General features: G+C 45.0%; 1 protein-coding gene across 2 annotated transcripts in view; it reads left to right on the top strand.

The window, feature by feature from the left end:
* The window catches only part of tulp4a (TUB like protein 4a), a 451862-nt gene that overhangs the window by 1402 nt on the left and 427166 nt on the right, over nt 1-23294 (top strand). The gene's annotated exons all lie outside the window — the stretch shown is intronic.

Raw genomic sequence — 23294 nt, 5'->3', positions numbered from 1 at the left:
GTTACTACAGGAAGCGAGAGAAGAGATTTGAGCCTTTAGCTACGATCTTTGCATCCTCGCTGTCCACAGGAATAGTGCTGGATGATTGCAGGGTGGCAAATGCTATTCCCTTATTCAAGAAAGGGAATAGGGATAACCTTGGGAATTACAGACAAGTCAGTCTTACGTCAGTGATGGACAAGATATTGGAGACAATTGAAAGACAGGATATATGATTACTTGGAAAACTATAGTTTGATTAGCGATAGTAAGTATGACTTTGTGAGGGGCAGATCATGTCTCTCAAACCTTATTGAATTCTTTGAGGAGGTGATAAAACAGGTCGGTGAAGATAGAGCAGTGAATGGGGTGTACATGGATTTCAGTATGTCGTTTTATAAGGGTCCCCATGTAGGCTCATTCAAAGTAAGGAGGCATGGGATAAAAGGAAATCTGGCTGTCTGGATATAGAATTGGCTGGCTGAAAGAAGACAGGGTGATGATAGATGGAAAGTATTCAGCCTGGAGCTATGTGACCAGTGGTATTCTGCAGGGATTTGTTCTGGGACCTCTGCCTTTTGTGATATTTATAAATGACTTGGATGAGGAAGAAGGAGGGTAGGTTAGTATGGTTGCCGATGACATGATGGTTGGAGGGTTGTTGTAGGTTGCAATGGGACATTGGCAGGATGCAGAACTGGGCTGATAAGTGGCTGATGGAGTTCAACCTGGAAAAGTGTGAAGTAATTCACTTTGGAAGGTCAAATTTGAATGCAGAATACAGGGTTAAAGGCAGGATTCTTAGTAATGTGGAGGAAGAGAGGGATCTTAGGGTCCATTTCCTAGATCCCTCAAAGTTGCCACCCAAGTTGATAGGGTTGTCAGGAAGGTATATGGTGTGTTGGCTTTCATTAGTAAGGGGGGGGGGGGTTGAGTTTTAGAGCTACGAGGTTATGCTTCAGCTCATACGAGCCCAGGTTAAACCACACATTTTCATGTTGTGTTCAGTTCTGGCCACCTCGTAGGAAAGAAGTGGAAGCTTGAGAGAGTGTGCCGAGGAGATTTACCAGAATGCATCCTGGACTGGAGGGAATGTCTTATGAAGAAAAGTTGAGGGAGCTAGGGCTTATTTCATTGGAGCAAAGAAGGATGAGAGGTGACTTGATAGAGGTGTAGAAGATGTTGAGAGGCATTGATAGAATGGGCAGCCAGAGACTTTTTTTCCATGGTGGAAATGGCATTTGTGAGGGGACATAAGTTTTTTTAGATTAGATTAGATTACTTACAGTGTGGAAACAGGCCCTTCGGCCCAACAAGTCCACACCGACCCGCTGAAGCGCACCCACCCAGACCCATTCCCCTACATTTACCCCTGCACCTAACACTACGGGCAATTTAGCATGACCAATTCACCTAACCTGCACAGTTTTGGACTGTGGGAGGAAACCGGAGCACCCGGAGGAAACCCACACAATCACGGGGAGAATGTGCAAACTCCACACAGTCAGTCGCTTGAGTCGGGAATTGAACCCGGGTCTCTGGCGCTGTGAGGCAACAGTGCTAGCCACCGTGCTGCCCAAAGATTTTAAGATGATTGGAGGAAGGTTTAGGGGAGATGTTAGAGGCAGGTTCTTTACAGAGAGAGTGGTGGATGCAAAAATGAATTGCCAGTAGTGGTAGTGGAGTCAGATACATTGATGGGATAGGCAAATGAAGGGTTTGTGGGTTAGTTTGATTTTAAAGTAGGATAAGAGGTCGTCATAGCATCGAGGGCTAAAGGGCCTGTACTGTGCTATATTCTATGATATTCATTTGGAGCAGAACTCTTTCCCCCGCCCCCCAAAATTGAATGCCAACGGAAGTTTTGTCCAGATTGAGACATTTCTCCTTCAAGCAATATCAGTATTTGCTGTAGAACCTTTGCTGGCTGTGGTTTTCTATATGATGGTGTTTTTATCATAAGTCTGCAATAATTGTTAACCTTTCAGTAAGCTCATTTATACAAAGTACAGTTGTTGAAAGTGAATTTAATGTTGAGTTTGATCAGGTAGCATCTTAAAAGGCCAAAGTTTTGCTTTTAGCCTGTTTGGATTTTTGTCGTCTAATGCACCTTTTGACATCACTCTAAGTAACTATATGGCAGGAAATAGGAGAGTTACAGAATAACTAAAAGCTTCCTGTGGCTACAGTTGACTGCTATGTGACCAAGTTAATGTGACATTGGATAATAGCTACGATCTGATCAGCTCTTTTAAAGTGTTAATGTGTGATTGTTTGTATGAAAATAAAGCCTTTTTTGTATTAACACATTGCTCTGGTTGTGCCTTTCTGAATGTTAAAAGGATTGATTTGGTTTTATGATGTAGCTGTTGTAAATGCTGTTAGAAATTTGTCTTCTGGCTATGAATTAAGATTGCTTGACATTTTATTTTGATATAAATTGAAGATGTACACAAGTTAATCAATGATGTTCCCCAGCAAACTGTCTCAGCTTCTGTCTAAGTTTAATTCGTAACTTTGATAACTGACATGATTTGTTTTCAGGTGATGCCAAGTTAGGGTGCACAGTAAACTGTAAAAGTATGGAGCAAGAGTTAACAATGTAAAAGACTAAGTGAACAGACAGAAGTTAGATTTTGAAAAGTGTGGGCTCATTTACCTTAGATTTGGGAAAGAGACAAGGTGTTCAGGAGCAAAATGATTGAGATGTCCATGTGCCCCAATCCAAATACTGCACAATAGCTTGAGACTGGAATGGAGAACATAAATTATGCTTCTGGTCATGAGACATACGTTAATCATGCATTCAGTTTTGGGCACCAAACCGAAATGTTTTGGTATATATTTTTAATTAATCTATTGAAGTGTGTTAGGACAAACTTCTGAAGCAGGTGGTACTTAAACCTAGGCTTTCTAGACTAGATGTAGGAACACTACCATTATGTCACAAGCCCTTAATATATGCTGTATGTGAATCTCGGAAGGAGGATGGTGCAGAATTATAGAATCTCTACTGTGTGTAAGCAGGCCATTCGACCCATGGAGTCTACTCTGACAGTATGAAGAGCATCTCACCCATATTCACGCCGCTACCCTGTCCCTGTAACCATGTATTTCCCATGGCTAATCATTTAGTTTGCACATCCCTGGACCCAGTTGACAATTTAGCATGGCCAATCCACATAACCTGTACATCTCTTGACTCGGAGGAAACTGACACACCTAAGAATGTGCAGACTCCACATCGGCACCTGAGGGTGGTATTGAACCTCATGTTGAGGTAGCCAGTGCTAACCATTGTGCCGTCTGTTTTGTTAGGGGTTTAACTGTTTACGTTATGGGGTCAGGTTGCAGAAGCTTGGTTTCTGTATCCTTTAGTTTTTATGGTTTTGGGTTGGGTGGGGATCTAATTACTATTAAAATGTTAGGAGGATTTGATAAGTTTTTAAAATGAACTTTTTCTTGTTTAATCTTACTATAAAATCAAAAGGCTTTTTAAGAGTAAGGGTGCAATTTGTTGGGAATGGAAATCTGAAGCTTCTATGAAATGAGTCAATAAACATTTTCAAGGTAAATGGAGTTTTGATAGAGAGCAGTTCATTGATAAAGCAGTCCTCAAAGGCAGAATGGCCCACTGTTGTCTCACTGCATAGATTATTCTCATTTTAATAAATGTAACCACAGCAAATTTATTTAAATTTGCACTGGCAGTTTGCATGCATATCACAACTTAGTAAAGGACCAGAAAAAAAGTTTTCATTTCTAATTCATAGTTGCAGTTTGTGGAAAAATACAGCGGTTAAGTTTTTATGCATAAGTTCCTTTACATTCATATTTTCATGATCAGGGATTTCTGTATTTTACTCCCAAGAGTATTTTCATTCTGTTTAATCCTTGTATTATTTAAAACACCTTTGTCAAAATTTAATTCAAGATAAATGGCTCTAATTGTTGTAGCCTTGTCTTGAAAGTCTCACATTTGATTTCTATATGGAAAATCAGTATTCCATTTAGTTAAGCAAGTAAATGACTGCAGATACTTGAGGCCCATGTTTGCTTGTGATTTGGTATGATTGGGGAGTGTTCTTCCTGATTTCTATTGACTCCAGTTTTGCTGGACACCTTGATGACCTACTTTGTCAAATATTGCCTTGAAGTCAGCATGTTGGCTCAGTGGTTTGAACTGCTGCCTCAGTGCCTGGGACCTGGGTTCAATTCTATCCTTAGGCGACTGTCTGTGTGGAGTTTGCATGTTCTTCCTGTGTCTGCGTGAGTTTCCTCTGGGTACTCTGGTTTCCTCCCACAGTCCAAAGATGTGCAGGTCAGGTGTATTGGCCATGGGACATGCAGGGTAACAGAGATATGATGGCGGGGGGAAGAGTCTGGGTGGGATGTACTTCGGAGAGCCAGTATGGACTTGTTGGGCCAAATAGCCAGTTTCCACTGTGGGGATTCTATGAAGTCCTAGACAGTAATTTTCATCAGACCTCCAGATATTCAGCTGTTTTGTCCAAACTCTAATGAGATCAGAAACATTGTGGCCCTAGCAGATCGCAAACTGAGTATTGTTCAGGTTATTGTGGATAAATACTGCTTGATTGGTATCCTGTTCGTTACCTTTGAAAGTTTGAAGTTATAGCCAGAAATGTGAAATGAGGAAATGGTTCTGTGCGCAAAAATCAAGAACCTTATAGAAACAGTAGGAGATCATTCAGCACTCTGAGGCCATACTGATTGTAACTCCTAGTGGGTAATTTGTCTGTTACAAAAACTGCCATCACCAAGAGAAACGTTCAGCCAATGGAATAGCAAGTTACACCCATTTTGCAAGAGTTTGCAATATCAGGGATGACTTGGAAACAATTGGTTATCTGCAATGAAAGCCTTTGATTGGAGGCAAACTGCCCTCCTTCCCCACATCCCCTGGGGATGCTTGGTCACATTACTCCCACAATATTGAAGTTTTGAATTTGATTTTTAAAAAGCAGAGAGCTAATGGGTTATTGCTGCTCCATACGTAATCTACTCTGTCAATAGGAGCAACACGACAGTTGGAGGAAGAGTGCCTAGGAACCCTCCAACCACAAGGGATGAACTCAGATTTCTCCAGTTTCCTCATTTCCCCTCCCCCCACCTTGTCTCAGTCAAATCCCTCAAACTCAGCACCGCCTTCCTAACCTGCAATCTTCTTCCTGACCTCTACGCCCCCACCCCCACTCCGGCCTATCACCCTCACCTTGACCTCCTTCCACCTATCACATTTCCAAAGCCCCTCCCCCAAATCCCTCCTCCCTACCTTTTATCTTAGCCTGCTGGACACACTTTCCTCATTCCTGAAGAAGGGCTCATGCCCGAAATGTCGATTCTCCTGCTCCTTGGATGCTGCCTGACCTGCTGCACTTTTCCAGCAACACATTTTCTACTCTGTCAATATCCAACTTCGATAAATGAAAAAATTTCTAGACCCGTTAAAAGCAGCTACAATCTGTCTATGCTCTATCAAACCAACAAAGTAGAAGTTACATTGCAACCAATCTTATTCAGAATTTAAAATAAATTTTTAGAGAGAAGAAACTGTGTGCAGTTGTTCAAGTTATTTAATGCAGTTAAATAATTACTGAATGGTTCATCAACTCTTTCGCAAAAGGCATTCAATTTTGGACTCTATCTTTAAAACAAATACTAAACTGGTTTGCTCAGCCACTTTTCCTTTTGTACTGAGTTTTTTTTAGAACAATACAGTGCAGAACTGGCCCTTCGGCCCTCGATGTTGCACTGACCTGTGAACTAACCTAAGCCCATCCCCTACACTATCCCATTATCATTAGATTACTTACAGTGTGGAAACAGGCCCTTTGGCCCAACAAGTCTGCACTGACCCTCCGAACAGCAACCAACCCAAGCCCATTCCCCTACATTTACCCCTTTACCTAAAAACTACGGGCAATTTAGCATAGCCAATTCACCTAACCTGCACATCTTTGGACTGTGGGAGGAAACTGGAGCACCCGGAGGAAACCCTTACAGACACTGGGAGAATGTGCAAACTCCACACATACAGTTGCCTGAGGTGGGAATTGAACCCGTGTCTCTGGTGCTGTGAGGCAGCAGTGCTAACCACTGTGCCACCATGAAGTTGTTAGAAGTTAAAACAAATCAGAAAATATAGAGATTATTTATTTGCGTGAGTGCATGTGTTGCCAAACATTTCCCTGCCCCACATACGTGTGTGTGTGTGTGTGTGTGAAGTAAATCTGACTTGTAGTTTTTAAATTAACTGAAGTATTGGAGTCCTTGCATAGACAGAATGCTTTTATTTTGGAAGGGAAAGAAAGGAAGAAATTAAATCATAGTCTACTTAGAGACACAGAAGAAGGCCCTATGACTCATCACATCTGTGTCAATTGAAAAGAACCATTAATGATACTAATCCCATTTCCATCACTTGGCCCACAGCCTTATTATCCAACCCCCCGAAGAAGGGCTTATGCCCGAAACGTTGATTCTCCTGTTCCTTGGATGTTACCTGACCTGCTGCACTTTTCCAGCAACATATTTTCAGCTCTGATCTCCAGCATCTTCAGTCCTCACTTTCTCCCCACAGCCTTATTTGCCATGCATTGCAGGTGCTCATCAACATACTTCCTAAATATTATGAGGGTTTCTGCCTCTACCACTCTTACAAGCAGAGAATTCCAATTGCCACCGCCCTCTGGGGAAAACAGGTTTCCTCCTCTAAACCTCTGCCCCTTACATTAAAACAGGGGCAGGACTTGTACACTTAAGGGTACTTGGGAACAGAAGGGATGTATATACAGAGGAACCTGGATTATCTGGCATTCAATTATTCGAATTTCAGATTATCCAGCAAGATTGCAAGGTCCCAATACTCAGCTAAACTATGTTATCTGGCATTCGATTAACCAAACCAAGTACTCCCCACCTGTATCCTTCAGATAATCAAAGTTCCTCTGTACAAAGTTCCTTTTGAAGTTTGAGTCACATACAGACAGGATGGTTAAAAGGCGTTTAGCATGCTTGCCTTCATTGCTTGGTCCTTTGAATAGAGGAGTTAGGACGTCATGTTGAGATTGTTTCGGACATTGGTGAAGCCTCTTCTGGAATACTGTATCCAGTTCTGGTTGCTGTGTTATAGGAAGAATATTATCGAGCTAGAGAGTTCAGAAAAAAAAAAACCAGGATATTGCTGAGTATATAGTAACATAGAAAATTAAGTACAGCAGTAGGCCATTCAGCCCTTCGAGGCTGTACCACCATTCAATATGATCATGACTGGCCATGTAATCTCAGTATCCCATTACTGCCCTCTTCCCCGTAGCGCTTTATCCCTTTAGTCACAAGGGTCACGTCCAGCTCCCTCTTTAATAGATTACGACGCGGAGGTTGAACCCTTCTGCTAATTAAAACTAAAACACCCAGAGAAGCTCACCTTGCCTTGTAATCTTGTTAAAAATGTGGGAGTGGGACTCTGCAAGATGGTGGCGATTCTGTAGGACTGCTGTGGACAGCTCTGCCTTAACAGCCAAGGCATACCAGTGTTTTCAGCAATCCCTGGCCAACTTATGTGGTGGAAATATTAGTTTAAAACCTTACAGAACACATATTTGTTAATATTGGGGAGTGGGAAGGATGCCAAAGGGAAAAGGAGAAGGAAACAGCAGCAGGGAGGACACTCCCCTGCAGCACCTCCAACACCAGAGACTGCAGCAGCAGCAGCCTCTCCTGAACCCCTCGGGGACCCGACAGACTCACAGGAATTGGCTGCGGCGATGGAGAGACTTGCCTTGAAAGTTGCTGCTGCGATTGAGGAAATCTGTGGGGAGATTCGTGCCCAGGTGCAACCTATCACATCTATGCTGCAGAAGCATGAGCAGGAGATCCAGGGCCTCGGGGAGAGGCTGGAGGAGGTGGAGGGTCGAACTTAGGCCTCTGAAGCTGCAATGGAGTCCTCATCCAGTCGGATCCAGGTGCTGGAGCGAGAGGTGCGGGCCTTGCGAAACCATATCGACGACCTCTAAAATCGGTCTCCGCGTTGTTTCTTTGAAAACTGGCTACCGAAGTTTTTGGGCCTTCACGTGGAGTCCAGCAGGCTACAGATTAAAAGGGTGTATCGGGTTACAGTGCACAGGTCAGGGCCGGTGCAGCATCCCCGCCCGATCCTAGTGCACATCCACTCATATAAGGACAAGCAAAAAGTCATGGAAGCTTCCAAGTCCCTGGGAAAAGATCTGCAGGTGCTGCTGTACAAGGGGTCAAAAATCATGTTTTTTCAGGATTTTTCAGCAGCTGTAACCCGAAAGAGGAAGTCCTTCGATGAAGTTAAAAAGAGGCTGAGGAAATTGGGCATCCAGTACTCCATGAGAGAGCCTGCAGTACTTGGTTTCAGCCATGAGGACTCAGTTTATACATTTGACTTGGCGGATAAGGCTAAAAACTTTGTGGACACTTTAAAATAGATGATCTGGCCTGAAGAATATGGTTAATGTTTGTTCTCTTTTCTATTTTTCCCCATGTTTTCCCATTTTTTTCATATTCCTTTATTTCTCCCTAATAATTTCCAGTTTCCTCCCACAGCCCAAAAATGTGCAGATTAGGTGAATTTGCCATGCTAAATTGCCCGTAGTGTTAGGTGAAGGTGTAAATGTCGGGGAATGGGTCTGGGTGGGTTGCTCTTCAGAGGGTCGGTGTGGACTTGTTGGGCCGAAGGGCCTGTTTCCACTCTGTAAGTAATCTAATCTAATCTAATTTCCTTTTTGGAAAGGGGGGAAAAGACTTTGGAATAAGTTGTACCTATTTTATTTTAATAATTGGATTTTCTGATGGGAAATTTTGTGGATGTTCTTTGTTGTGTGTCTCCCTTTTTTTTGTTCTGCTTCTCTTTTAGTCACAAGTAGGGGTGTCATGAAGCCAGGGATGGGTGGAGTGCTCATCCTGACTTTGTCTTTTGATTTAAGGATCATCTCCTTGTTTTTTTTTCTGGGCTAAGGCTGGGGCACAGTCCAGGTTTGAAGGAGCTGTGAAGGAGGGGATGGATAGGGTGAGTGCCCTGTATGGGCATGGGGAAGAGTGTTCCATTCAAGGTTCTATAGTTGGTTTTCTTTGTAGTTGTTTGGTCCTCATAGTCGTTTATTGTTGTGATAGAGTAGTTTTTGTATATATAGTTTTTCGATTCTGAGTCTTTATTTACTTATGCTCGGTACTTTGTAAGCAGGGTTCTCCCTCTGAGGGGCTCAAGGGTGTCTGAAAGGGGATATGGCTAAGTGTTTTATTAAATTGTGCACCTGGAACATTTACGGGAAGTCATTCGCCCTATTAAAAGGAAAAAAGTGCTTTCTAGCCTTAAGAGGGAAAGGGTTGATATTGCTTTGTTGCAGGAAACCCATCTTAATGATGGGGGACACCTGAAATTACAACAAGGGGGTTATGACCAGGTATTCTTTTCATCCTTTACTACTGGAAGTAGGAGAATGGCGGTACTTATCCAGAAAAATCTTCCGTTCACAGTATTAGAGCAGGTGAAAGATGAGCAGGGACGGTTTGTGATACTTAAAGCCCTGATACATGGAGAGGCATATGGCATTTTAAACGTCTACTGTCCTCTGGCACATTCTCTCAAATTTTTGATTAGTGCTTTCTCTAAGTTGAGTGCTTTTGGAACACGGTGCATTATTATAGGGGGATTTTAATTGTCTTTGGATCCGACAGTGGACAGGATGCCTTGTGTGCCCCCAACTATTTCTTTGCAGGCCAAGCAGGTGGTTGACTTATGCAAGGAGTTAGGGCTGGTGGATATTTGGAGATGTCTTCACCCTACCGGCAGGGACTTCACCCTTTTTTTCAAACCCACATAAATGTCACACGAAGATTGACCCTTTTCTGGCTCCCTTGGCCCTTCTGGATTTGATTATGCGTTGTAAAATTGAGAATATAGCTATCTCTGATCATGCGGCAATATATTTGGAGGTTAAGGCCAGGAGTGAAGGGCTAGGTTTGCGGCACTGGTGTTTGGACCCCTTTCTCCTTAAGGATTTCAAATTTTTGGAATACATTTTGAAGGAGTTTCAGGAATTCTTGACTATCAACTCAGGCACGGCTAGTAGTCCGTCCATGCTATGGGAGACTGCTAAGGCCTTTGCTAAGGGATTAGCTATTTCCTATTAGGCTAGCTGGAAACAACAGAAGGAGGAACAGCAGCGTCTACTTGAGACGAGGTTGAAAGCCACGGAGGCAGCACATTTTGCGCGGCCTTCGGTGACTAAGCTACAGTGGTTCACAGCCCTTTGGGCTGCCTTGAATTCAATACTGACACAGAACGCAAAGAAAGAACTTGCTTTTGCTAGACAGAGGCTGTTCGAATATGGGGATAGGCCAGGGAAGTAATTAGCATACTTGACGAGGAAAAAGCGTGCTCCCCAATCCATTACAGAGAAAGGGCCGGGGTCCTTACATACGATGCTAAAAAGATTAATGAGGCTTTTCGGAGCTTTTACTTTGAATTGTATCGTTCTGAAGGTTGCGAAGACAGAAGTGCTAAAATTGAGACCTTTTTTAAGAACCTGGACCTCCCAGGCATAACCTTGGAATAAGAGCTGAAAATGTGTTGCTGGAAAAGCGCAGGCTGAAAAGTGCAGAGGAGATGGCCTCTCTCCTTAATGCCCCCTAGACTGTTCAGGAAATACAGGAGGCAGTTAGGCAATTTCAGAGTGGGAAAGCGCCTGGCCCTGATGGTCTTCTGGGTGAGTTTTATAAGGAGTTTATAGGGATTCTGTCAGGGCCGATGTTGGAGATGTACAATCACTCCTATATGCATGAACGCCTACCACCATCTTTGAGAGAAGCTAATATTTCCTTAATTCTTCAGAAGGGGAAGGTTCCTGAGGATTGTGCCTCATACAGACCCATCTCTCTATTAAATTCAGACTTCAAGATTCTGTCCAAGATCCTGACGCTGAGATTGGAAAGGGTGTTGCCCCATATTATTAAAGAGGACTAGACAGGTTTTATAAGGGGCCGTAGGTCCTCTAATACTATTAGAAGGTTGCTGAATGTGGTCCAAGTTTGTCAGCAACGATTGATTCAGGGGTTGGTGATTTCCTTAGATGCAGAGAAAGCATTTGACTGGGTGGAATGGCCGTATCTTTTTTGTGTCTTAGAACAGTTCGGGTTGGGTGGAGTCTTTGCTAGGTGGGTGGAGGTTTTATATTGCCACCCTCTGGCCGCAGTCATCACCAACTGGGTGAAGTCTGGGAATTTTCCAATTGGTAGGGGTAGTCGGCAAGGCTGCCCCCTCTCACCATTGTTGTTTACATTGGTGATAAAGCCGCTGGTAGAGGCTATTCATCATAACGTCCACATAACCGTTCTGGAAGTGGGATTGAGGGCACACAAGATTACATTGTACGCGGATGATGTCCTTCTGTTTTTATCGAACCCGATCACCTCCATACCCCAATTCATTTGGGGCTATTTCAGGATATAAGATTAACTTTGCAAAATCGGAGACTATGCCTTTAGGGAACCTTAAGGATGTGCCAGAAGTTGAAGGTGGCTCTAAGTTCCCTTTTAAGTGGTCACGGGCAGGGTTCCGGTACCTAGGCATTTTTATTACCCCCAAGTTTGATCTGTTATTTCGGACTAACTTTGCTCATTTGCTCGACGATATTAGGCGAGATCTCCAGAGATGGGAGGCTCTTCCAATTTCATGGCTGGGCCGAATATCTCTCATTAAGAGATTAAGTTCTTCCTTGTTTGCTTTATCCCATGATTAGATTAGATTATTTACAGTGTGGAAACAGGCCCTTCGGCCCAACAAGTCCACACCGCCCCGCCGAAGCGTAACCCACGCATACCCCGACATCTACATCTAGATCTACCCCTTACCTAACACTACGGGCAATTTAGCATAGCCAATTCACCTGACCTGCACGTTTTTGGACTGTGGGAGGAAACCGGAGCACCCGGAGGAAACCCACGCAGACACGGGGAGAACGTGCAAACTCCACACAGTCAGTCGCCAGAGGCGGGAATTGAACCCGGGTCTCCGGCGCTGTGAGGCAGCAGTGCTAACCACTGTGCCACCGTGCCGCCCACGCGCCACCGTGCCGCCCACATGCGTATGCTCTCTATAATGTTTTCCCAGGTCAGAGCTGTGGAAGCTTATGGGTGGTTTGGTTCCTTTGTCTGGCGTCGTGGACGGCCCTTCATCAAACTTACTAAATTGCAGTTGCTTCAAGGAGGGGGAGGAGTTGATTTCCCAGACATCAGAAGGTATCAATTGAGCTCCCTGCTGTCCTTTGTCTGTGATTGGGTAGGTAACGATCCAGACTCAATATGGCTGGATATTGAGGCCTCCCAAGCAAAGTGCCCTCTTATTAACCGATTGTTCATGGATAAGATGAGGACAGTTATGGACACTGCCGAAACCCCATTGTCATTAGTACAATCAAGGCATGGAGGTCGATGCGTCAGAGTGAGGGTTGTTTATCCAAGACTTCGCCACTTACACCTATAGTTGGCATGCCAGGGTTCCGACCAGGGATGATGGACTCAGAGTTCAAACTATGGGCAGCGAGAGGAGTTTCTAGTTTGGAAGACTTGTTTGAAGGGGAGGTTATGATGTCTTTTGAGCAACTGAGCTGAAAATACGGGTTGCCCAGCAGAGACCTTTTCCATTTTTTTCAGGTTAGGGATTTCATCCAGAAGAAGACTACGCTTCTCACTAAACCCTATAAGCCCGATACAGAGAGGTTGTTGCTTTGCTCCACAAGCACCCTTTCGGTTAGTGCCCCCTATCGCCTGCTGAGTGGCAGGGCCTGGCAGGATAATAACCGGTTATGTGAGGTCTGGGAGCAAGAGCTGGGAGTGGAGATCTCTTCTGAAACATGGGAAAACATATGGGAGAATACTCGAAAGATCTCAATCTGTAACAGGACATGTTAAAGTTCTGCAGTTAAAAGGCAGGGGGAGGCACCAGACCGTCAGGCAAAGTTTAAAAAAGGGGCATCTTCAGTGTGCCCCAAATGTAAAATAAGTGTAGGTACTCTTACCCATTGCTTCTGGACATGCCACAGGCTCTGTGTTTATTGGAGCGCTGTGGCGGGAGAGATAGGGAGGGTATTGAGGACTGAAGTCAAAATAGACCCGATATCTCTCCTCTTAGGTCTACCGCATTTACCATCTTTAGATGGGCATGGAAAGAAACTATCTAATATTCTTGCACATGTGCACGGAAGAATATTCTGATGAATTGGGTGTCTGGAATGGGAGAAATTAATTATGGAGCACATTCCCTTGGACTTTTTCACAAACGTGGTGCACCACACAACAGACAATTTTTAAAAGCCCTACGTGAGTTATTTGGATATAGATTTATCAGTTATCTTAACAAGGGTGTTTGTTTAACCAGGATGATTAGATTTGTCAAGCCCTAGGCCTTGGCGGGGTCTCCCGAGTTAATGTGGGTATGTATACAATACTCCGGTTCTTTTGTTTGGGAGCCTTGTGTTGAGCATAGCTGTTCTGTATTTTGTGGTTTTTTTTTTTGGTTATTTTTGCTTTTTTTTGGTGTTGCTTTGCACAGTGTTAGGGTTTGCTATGTAATAGAGTAGGTTGGTAGTTAGTAGATAGTAGTTGTATTGTAATTTGTGTTTTTTTCTTTTTATTATATTGATATGTGATTTTTTTCAATAATTTTTATATGTTTGTAAAGTTAAAAAAATTGCTAATAAACATATTTACAAAAAATGGAGTGAAAGAAATCCCTGATTTCCACTGTTTAAAGAAAAACTAACAATTTGTTTTTCCTAATTTGTTTAGTCAACAAATTAAGGGAACTGGAGCTGGAGTTGGATGAACTGAGGATTATTCGAGGGGCTGAGAGGGTGACCGAAGCTACGGGAACATAGTTATGCCAGAGAACAGAGGGAGCTGGCTAACAGTTAGAGGTGGGAAGGGGAGGAAGCAGGCAGTGCAGGGATCCCCTGTGGTCGTTCCCCTCAACAATAAGTATACCGCTTTGGATACTGTTGAGGGGACGGCCTAGCAGGGGTAAGCTGCAGTGACCGGGTCTCTGACACGAGGTCCGGCTCTGAGGCCCAGAAGAGAAAGGCGGGGGGAGGAGGAGAGCGCTAGTTATAGGAGACTCTATAGTTAGAGGGACAGACAGGCGGTTCTGTGGACATGGGCGAGACTCTCGGATGGTTTGTTGCCTCCCGGGTGCCAGGGTCCAAGACGTCTTGGACGGTGTCTTCAGAATCCTTAAGGGGGAGGGTGTACAGCCAGAAGTCGTGGTGCACATTGGCACCAATGACATGGGTAGGAAGAGGGGTGGGGAGGTCATTCAGGAGTTCGGGGAGTTAGGCTGGAAACTAAAAGCTAGGATGGACAGAGTCATCATCTCTGGGTTGTTGCCGGTGCCACGTGACAGTGAGGCAAGAAGTAGGGAGAGAGTGCAGTTGAACACGTGGCTGCAAGGATGGTGTAGGAGGGAGGGATTCAGGTATTTGGACAATTGGACTGCACTCTGGAGAAGGTGGGACCTGTATAAGCAGGACTGGTTGCACCTGAACCAGAAGGGCACCAATATCCTGGGAGGTAGGTTTGCTAGCACTCTTTTGGGGGGGTTTAAACTAATTTGGCAGGGGGATGGGATCCGGACTAGTAGTCCAACAAGTAGGTTAGCTGTTTTTCAGGCTGTCCAAGAATGTAGGGAGGCTGTGGAGAAGGTAGCACTGACAGGGAATACTTGCGGACACAGAGATGGGCTCAAGTGTGTATACTTCAACGCAAGGAGTATCAGAAATAAGGTGGGTGAACTTAAGGCGTGGATCGGTACTTGGGACTACGATGTTGTGGCCATCACGGAAACGTGGATAGAAGAGGGACAGGAATGGTTGTTGGAGGTTCCTGGTTACAGATGTTTCAGTAAGATTAGGGAGGGTGGTAAAAAAGGAGGGGGGGTGGCATTGCTAATTAGAAATGGTATAACGGCTGCAGAAAGGCAGTTCAAGGGGGATCTGCCTTTGGAGGTAGTATGGGCTGAAGTCAGAAATAGGAAAGGAGCAGTCACTTTGTTGGGTGTTTACTATAGGCCCCCCAATAGCAGCAGAGATGTGGAGAAACAGATTGGGAAACAGATTTTGGAAAGGTGCAGAAGCCACAGGGTATTAGTCATGGGCGATTTCAACTTCCCAAATATTGATAGGAAGCTCTTTAGATCAAGTAGATTGGACAGGGCGGTGTTTGTGCAGTATGTCCAGGAAGCTTTTCTAACTCAGTATGTAGATTGTCTGACCAGAGGGGAGGCCATATTGGATTTGGTACTTGGTAACGAACCGGGACAAGTGATGGGCTTGTTAGTGGGTGAGCATTTTGGTAATGGTGACCACAATTCTGTGACTTTCACCTTGGTCATGGAGAGAGATAGGTGCGTGCAACAGGGCAGGTTTTACAATTGGGGGGGGAAGGGTAAATACGATGCTGCAAGACAGGATCTGAGGAGCATAAATTGGGAGCATAGGCTGTCAGGAAAGGATGTCGTTGAAATGTGGAACTTTCTCAAGGAACAGCTACGACATGTCCTTGATGTGTATGTACCTGTCAGGCAGGAAAGAAATGGTCGTGTGAGGGAACCTTGGTTGACGAGGGAGGTTGAACGTCTTGGAAGGAGGAAGGAGGAGGCTTACAAAAGGTTGAGTAAACAAGGTTCAGACAGAGCATTGGAGGGATACAGAATAGCCAGAAGGGAGCAGAAGAAAGGGATTAGGAGAGCTAAGAGAGGGCATGAAAAATCTTTGGCGGGTAGGATCAAGGATAACCCCAAGGCCTTTTATGCGAATATGAAAAACATGAGAATGATGAGAATGAGGGTAGGTCCGATCAAGGACAGTAGTGGGCGACTGTGTATTGAGTCGGAAGAGATAGGAGAGGTCTTGAATGAGTACTTTTCTTCAGTATTTACAAATGAGAGGGACCGTATTGTTGAAGAGGAGAGTATGAAACGGACTGGTAAGCTAGAGGAGATACTTGTTAGGAAGGAAGATGTGTTGGCCATTTTGAAAAACTTGAGGATAGACAAGTCCCCTCGGCCTGATGGGATATATCCTAGGATTATGTGGGAAGCAAGAGAGGAAATTGCAGAACCTTTTGGCAATGATCTTTTCGTCTTCACTGTCAATGGGGGTGGTGCCAGGGGACTGGAGAGTGGCAAATGTTGTGCCCGTGTTCAAAAAAGGGAATAGGGATAACCCCGGGAATTACAGGCCGGTTAGTCTTACTTCGGTGGTAGGCAAAGTAATGGAAAGGGTACTGAGGGTTAGGATTTATGAGTATCTGGAAAGACACTGCTTGATTAGGGACAGCCAGCACGGATTTGTGAGGGGTAGGTCTTGCCTTACAAGTCTTATTGAATCCTTTGAGGCGGTGACCAAGCATGTTGATGAGGGTAGAGCAGTGGATGTAGTGTACATGGATTTTAGTAAGGCATTTGATAAGGTTCCCCATGGTAGGCTTATGCGGAAAGTCAGGAGGCCTGGGATAGTGGGAAGTTTGGCCAGTTGGATAGAGAACTGGCTAACCGGTCGAAGTCAAAGAGTGGTGGTAGATAGTAAATATTCAGCCTGGAGCCCAGTTACAAGTGGAGTTCCGCAGGGATCAGTTCTGGGTCCTCTGCTGTTTGTAATTTTTATTAATGACTTGGAAGAGGGAGTTGAAGGGTGTGTCAGTAAATTTGCAGATGATACGGAGATTGGTGGATTTGTGGATAGTGAGGAGGGCTGTTGTCGGCTGCAAAGGGACTTAGATATGATGCAGAGCAGGGCTGAAGAGTGCAGATGGAGTTCAACCCTGTCAAGTGTGAGGTTATCCATTTTGGAAGGACAAATAAGAATGCGGAATACAGGGTTAACGGTAGGGTTCTTAGTAAGGTGAAAACAATGATTGCAGATGCTGAAAACCAAATACTGGATTAGTGGTGCTGAAAGAGCACAGCAGTTCAGGCAGCATCCAACGAGCAGCGAAATCGATGTTTCGGGCAAAAGCCCTTCATCAGGAATAAAGGCAGTGAGCCTGAAGCGTGGAGAGATAAGCTAGAGGAGGGTGGGGGTGGGGAGAGAGTAGCATAGAGTACAATGGGTGAGTGGGGGAGGAGATGAAGGTGATAGGTCAAGGAGGAGAGGGTGGAGTGGATAGGTGGAAAAGAAGATAGGCAGGTCGGACAAGTCCGGACAAGTCAAGGAGACAGTTACTGAGCTGGAAGTTTGAAACTAGGATGAGGTGGGGAAAGGGGAAATGAGGAAGCTGTTGAAGTCCACATTGATGCCCTGGGGTTGAAGTGTTCCGAGGCGGAAGATGAGGTGTTCTTCCTCCAGGCGTCTGGTGGTGAGGGAGCGGCGGTAAAGGAGGCCCAGGACCTCCATGTCCTCGGCAGAGTGGGAGGGGGAGTTGAAATGTTGGGCCACGGGGCGGTTTGGTTGATTGGTGCGGGTGTCTCGGAGATGTTCCCTAAAGCGCTCTGCTAGGAGGCGCCCAGTCTCCCCAATGTAGAGGAGACCACATCGGGAGCAATGGATACAATAAATGATATGGTGGATGTGCAGGTGAAACTTTGATGGATGTGGAAGGCTCCTTTAGGGCCTTGGATAGAGGTGAGGGAGGAGGTGTGGGCACAAGTTTTACAGTTCTTGCGGTGGCAGGGGAAAGTGCCAGAATGGGAGGGTGGGTCGTAGGGGGTTGGGGACCTGACCAGGTAGTCACGGAGGGAACGGTCTTTGCGGAAGGCGGAAAGGGGTGGGGAGGGAAATATATCCCTGGTGGTGGGGTCTTTTTGGAGGTGGTGGAAATGTCGGCGGATGATTTGGTTGATGCGAAGGTTTGTAGGGTGGAAGGTGAGCAGCAGGGGCGTTCTGTCCTTGTTACGGTTGGAGGGGTGTGGTCTGAGGGCGGAGGTGTGGGATGTGGACGAGATGCGTTGGAGGGCATCTTTAACCACGTGGGAAGGGAAATTGCGGTCTGTGAAGAAGGAGGCCATCTGGTGTGTCCTATGGTGGAACTGGTCCTCCTGGGAGCAGATACAGCGGAGGCGGAGAAATTGGAAATACGGGATGACATTTTTGCAAGAGATAGGGTGGGAATAGGTGTAATCCAGGTAGCTATCGGAGTCGGTGGGTTTGTAAAAAATGTCAGTGTCAAGTCGGTCGTCACAAATGGAGATGGAGATGTGGACTTCAACAGCTTCCTTATTTCCCCTTCCCCCACCTCATCCTAGTTTCAAACTTCTAGCTCAGTAACTTCTTGACTTCCAGCTCTCCTTGACTTGTCCGGACTTGTCCGACCTGCCTATCTTCTTTTCCACCTATCCACTCCACCCTCTCCTCCTTGACCTATCACCTTCATCTCCTCCCCCACTCACCCATTGTACTCTATGCTACTCTCTCCCCACCCCCACCCTCCTCTAGCTTATCTCTCCACGCTTCAGGCTCACTGCCTTTATTCCTGATGAAGGACTTTTGCCCGAAACATCGATTTCGCTGCTCGTTGGATGCTGCCTGAACTGCTGTGCTCTTCCAGCACCACTAATCCAGTTCTTAGTAAGGTGGAGGAGCAGAGGGGTCTTGGGGTCTATGTTCGCAGATCTTTTAAAGTTGCCAGTCGGGTGGATAGAGCTTGTAAGAAGGCCTATGGTGTATTAGCGTTCATTAGCAGAGGGATTGAATTCAAGAGTTGTGGGGTGATGTTGCAGCTGTACAGGACCTTGGTAAGGCTACATTTGGAGTACTGTGTGCAGTTGTGGTCGCCTCACTTTAGGAAAGATGTGGAAGCTTTGGAGAGGGTGCAGAGGAGATTTACCAGGATGTTGCCTGGAATGGAGAATAGGTCGTACGAGGATAGGTTGAGAGTGCTAGGCCTTTTCTCATTGGAACGGCGAAGGATGAGGGGTGACTTGATAGAGGTTTATAAGATGATCGGGGAATAGATAGAGTAGACAGTCAGAGACTATTTCCCCCCGGTACAACAGTGTGTTACAAGGGGACATAAATTTAAGGTGAAGGGGGGATGTCAGGGGGAGGTTCTTTACCCAGAGAGTGGTAGGGGCATGGAATGCACTGCCTGTGGGAGTGGCAGAGTCAGAATCATTGGTGACCTTTTAAGCTGCAATTGGATAGGTACATGGATGGGTGCTTAAGCTAGGACAAATGTTCGGCACAACATCGTGGGCCGAAGGGCCTGTTCTGTGCTATATTGTTCCATGTTCTATGTTAAACAAACCCAAGCCCCTGTTTTTTTTTCTTAACTAATCACCATCTGACCCCAGCTCCAATAACACATTTATTAAACATTAATTTAACTTAATCTCTCAAAGTCTATAAAGTGTGTTATCTTGACTTCTGTCTGCTCTTCCAAATCTGCTGCTTTCTGTCCTTCAGATTCTGTTATCTTTTCTCTGGGCCGTCTTCTGTGAATTTATTTTTTATAGCGAGTATCTTTGTAAGATTCCTTGGTACCTTTTCATAGGTACTGTCTGAGATTTCTTTGAGTATTTCAGGACATTTGGCTCGCTTGGTGGCAGTTGCTCTCCCCTGATTTTCAGCAACACTCAGTTTTTATATCCCTGATTGCACCTGAAATTCAAATAGTTGGGTTGTTTTCAGGCTGTCAATATAGTCGGATGTGAAATTTGATTGGTTTTGAAGGGCTGAGTGTGTGGTTTAAACCAATTGGTCAGATTTGAATTGTGAAAACAGCAACCAAAACTCAGGTATCCATTTAACATTTTAAATGTGTCTATTTTGGAACAGTCTGTCCCCCAGCTACTCTGAGTACTGGCAGCATTTGCTGTACCTTAAGCTCAAACAAACACTTTGTGTGAAAGGACAAAATTAGATTCCCTACAGTGTGGAAACAGGCCCTTCTGCCCTGATGAAGGGCTTTTGCCCAAAACGTCGATTTCGCTGCTCGTTGGATGCTGCCTGAACTGCTGTGCTCTTCCAGCACCACTAATCCAGTAATCCCTTCAGCCCAATCCGTCCACACCAACCCGCCGAAGAGTAATCCACCCAGACCCACCTAACACTATGGGCAATTTAGCATGGCCAATTCACCTGACGTGCACATCTTTGGATTGTGGGAGGAAACCAGAGAACGTGCAGGAAACCCACGCAGACACTGGGAGAATGTGCAATCTCCACGTAGACAATCGCCCGAGACTGGAATCGAACTTGGGACCCTGGCATTGTGAGGCAGCAGTGCTAGCCATTGACTCACTGTTCTCAAAGAAATCCCCCGCCACAATTTCTACCACCTGGCCTATTCCCCAACACCAGGTCCATTATGGCCCCTTTCCCTCGTCGGACTATTGACATACTGCTGCTCTAGTAAAGTCTCCTGGACGCTTCTTACAAATTCTGCCCCATCCAGACCTCTGACACTAAGTGTATCCGAGTTTGGAAAATTAAAATGTTTCATCACCAACACCCTACTGCCTCTACATCTTTCCATAATCTGTTTGCCTATTTGTTTTTCTACTTCACGCTCACTGTTGGGAGGCCTGTAACAATGTAACTGCACCCTTCTTATTTCTCAGGTCTACCCATATTGCCTCACTACTCAAGCCCTCCATAGTGTCCTCCTTCAGTTGTGATATCATTCTTGACCAGCAATGCAACTCCTCCCTGCCCCCTCTTTTACTTTGCTCCCTGTCCTGTATGAAGTGTCTGTCCTGGAATATTTAGTTGCCGATCATGCCCTTCCTTCAACCAATTCTGTCTGATTGCAATAACGTCATATGCCTAGGCATCAATCCAAGCCCTAAGTTAATCTGCCTTACCCACTACACTCCTTGCATTTAAAGTATATGCACTTCAGGCCCCCAGTTCTTTTGCATTCATCTGCTCTCTGTTCTCTGCTTACTCTTCCCCTTATCAATAATTTCATGATCCTTACAGTCTCCAGTCTCCACCATGCTGTCTACTTGTCTTCTCTTCTGGTTCCAAGCCTCCTGCCACATTAGTTTAACCCCCCCACCCCTCAACAGCAGTAGCAAAACCTCCTCCAAGGACATTAGTTCCAGTCTGATTCAGGTGTAGAGCGTCCAATTTGTAATAGTCCCAGCTTCCCCAAAACTGGTACCAATGCCCAACAAATCTGAATCCCTCCCTCCTACACCATCCTGCTTATGTTCATCCTGCTTATTCTTTCATTTCTATGCTGGCTGGCACGTAGCCCTGGTAGTAACCCTGAGATCACTACCTTTTGAGGTCCTCCTTTTTAACTTCTCTCCTAGCTCCCTGAATTCTGCTTTCAGGCTCTCCTCTATTTTTATTTATGTCATTGGTGCCTATATGCACCAAGACAATTGACTATTCATTCTCCCCTTTTAGAATGCTCAGCTGATCTGTGACATCCCTGACCCGAGCTCTTGGGAGGCAACATACCATCTGGAAGCCTCGTTTTCGGCCAGAGAACCGCCTATCTACTCCCCTTACAATAGAATCCCCTTTGACTATGGCCCTGCGAGTCTTTTTCCCGCCTTCTGAACAGCAGTGCCAGCTACGGTGCCATGATCTTGGTGATTGCTGCCCTCCCCTGGTGAGCCATCTCCCCCAACAGTATCCAAAACAGTATACTTTTGCTGGGCTCCCTCAATAGCAAGAATATACTTCCTCAGACTGGGAGACCAAAACTGCATTCAACACTCAAGATGTGGCCTCACAAGGTCCTGCATAACTGCAGCAAGACATCCTTACTCTGATACTCAAATCCTCTCGCAATGAAATCCTCCTGCTCTGGAAGCCTGATGTCATTGGCTTTCCTCACTGCCTGCTGCACCTAAATGCCATCCTTCAGTGACTGTTCCATCATGACACCCAGGTCTCATTCTACCTCTGATTTTCCTGAACTTCCACCATTCAGATAATGTGCCTTCCTGTTTGCATGACAAAAGTGGATATCCATTTTATATTGCATTTCTCAACTATTTGCCCACTCAGTCCAGTCACTTTGCAGCCTCTTAACATTCTGCTCAAAGCACACGCTGCCACCCAGCTTAGCATTGTCTGCAAATTTGGAGATATGGCATTTGATTTCTTCATCCAATTCATTAATGTGTATTGTGAACAGTTGAGGTCTGGCATTGAACCTTGTGACACCCCACTCATCACTGCCTGCCACTCTGAAAAGGACCCAACATTGCTTCCTTTCTGCTGTGCCAGGACATTACCTCTGATATCATGAGCTTTAATTTTTTTTACAAATCTCTTGTGTGGAATGATGTCAAAAGCCTTTTGAAAGTCCAGATACACAACATCTATTGATTGACCATTATGTACTCGACTGGTCACATTCTCAAAATTCCAAAAATCTTTTCAAGCATGATTTCTTTTCAGTGAATCTGTGCTGACCAGGACTGATTCTATCCTCCCCTTCCAAATGTTCAGTTATTACATCCTAAGTGATTGACTCCAGCATTTTCCCTGCCACCAATCTCAATTCCCCATTTTCTTTTTCCCTTTTTTTAAAGAATGGAGTTACATTAGGTGCCCTCCAGTCCATTGAAAATCTTTTAGAACCTACAGAATGCTGGAAAACGATCACCAATGCATCCACTATTTCTAGGGCCACTTCCTTAAGTACTCTGTGATGCAGAGCATCAGGCCCTGGGAACTTAGAAAGTTTTAATCACATCAATTTTGCCAATACCATGCCCTGTTTAATAAAGATTTGCTTCATTTTCCTCCTTCATGCTTGACTCTCTGTGTCTCCTTGGATTTCCTGAAGATGATTTGTACCCTGTTTAGTGGTGATAGATCCAATCTATTTGTTCAACTGGTCTGCCACTTCTTTGTCCATTATGAATTCACTGCTTCTGACTGCAATGGACGTACATTTCTCTTCACCAGTCTTTTTCTCTTCACATATCTACAGAAGCTTTTGTTGTCTGTTTTTTGTTTTCCGCAAGTTTACCTTCATATTGTTATCCCTTTCTGAAATAAACTCTTTCTTCTGAATGTAAGATTTCTCCCAGTCCTCAGGTTTGCTTTTTTTGTGTTGAAATTATATGCCTGATCTTTAGCTTTGACACTAATCCTGATTTCCTTTATTAGCCGTGGTTGTGCCACCTTCCCCGCTTTACTGTTTTACCAGGCAGGGGTGTACAATTGAAGTTTATCCATGTGTTCTTTTAAATGTTTACCTATCCATTGTCAACCCCTTAAGTATTCTTGGCCAACTTATCCCAGTCAATGCATGCCTCATACCATCAAAGTTAGGTTTCTTTAAGCTCAGGACCCTATTTTCAGATT

This window comes from Chiloscyllium punctatum, chromosome 11, assembly GCF_047496795.1.
Source record: "Chiloscyllium punctatum isolate Juve2018m chromosome 11, sChiPun1.3, whole genome shotgun sequence".
NCBI lineage: Eukaryota > Metazoa > Chordata > Chondrichthyes > Orectolobiformes > Hemiscylliidae > Chiloscyllium > Chiloscyllium punctatum.
Note: the sequence above shows the minus strand (reverse complement) of the source record. Positions and strands in the feature narration are given on the sequence as shown.